The sequence below is a fragment of the Stegastes partitus genome, unplaced genomic scaffold (assembly GCF_000690725.1).
Source record: "Stegastes partitus isolate 25-593 unplaced genomic scaffold, Stegastes_partitus-1.0.2 Scaffold11, whole genome shotgun sequence".
In the NCBI taxonomy this organism is placed as follows: Eukaryota; Metazoa; Chordata; class Actinopteri; family Pomacentridae; genus Stegastes; species Stegastes partitus.
Window position 1 is genome coordinate 404,147 of NW_007577742.1, and position 1,058 is coordinate 405,204.

Consider the following 1,058-nt stretch of genomic DNA (forward strand, 5'->3'; position numbering starts at 1 on the left):
TCTCTGCGGTTTGTTTTCCTTTTTCGCGCGCCTGGACCCGGAATCAACGTCACTTCCGGTCACGAACCGAAATCGGAGCGGAAAAATATCACCGGTTTAAATTCTACCAGTTTGTAATTTTAGCACGAAATGGTCACAGGGACAATACAATGTCCCTCGGTGACAATAAATAAATAAATAAATAAAAATTCATCCTTTTAACTGGTTTCACTGATTGCGTAGTCCATGGTACCAGCCACATAAGATTAAGACGTACGGTAACTTTTTTTATTATTATTAAACGCCTTTCAACACAAGGAATGAGTATGTTAAAAAAAGAAAAAGGAAAAAAGTGACACTAAAAAAAATGCAGCAAATGCAAGAACAGTAACTACAGGCTTTATAAAAACATTAACAAAAACTAAAAATTATTATTAACTAAGGACCTTGCATACCATACTTGCACAGGGCGTTGCACCCCTTTCATATCACAAATGGATTTGTAAAATGTGTTTTTTCAGGATGTACTGCAGTTTTTCTATGCAACCTGTATTTGAATATATGAAAATCATTCCAGACTCCAAATGCTGACTCTCTCTGAAGCCTGGCACTGCCTGGCTCTAGATAGGGCGGGAGTTTATTCTTACATTAATACTCCCCATGTTCCATGTTTATCTTACTCCTGCTGAGCAGTTACGCATTAAACAGGGCTGTCATTTGGGAGTTACCACTCTGCAAAACTTGAAATCCTGCCAGTTTATACTGTACCAGAAAGGAAGGAAGAAGGAGGGAAATGAGAGGAGGACAGGAAAGGCACATAACCTTGCAGAATAGGAACTATCATTTAGCAAGCCCCTAGAGTATACCTGAGAAAACAACATACACACACCACATACAGCACATAGTCATCAGGTATTCGTGAAGAAAGAATTATTAGGTTCAAAGGATTTTTTTAAAAATTATTTAATATTTTATCTGAGTTTACAAGCTTTTTTTTTTTTTTTTACATTAAAATAATTATTTGTGCATTCCCTCCATACTGAATGCTCATGATTTCTGACCACAGCTGCAAGTAGCAA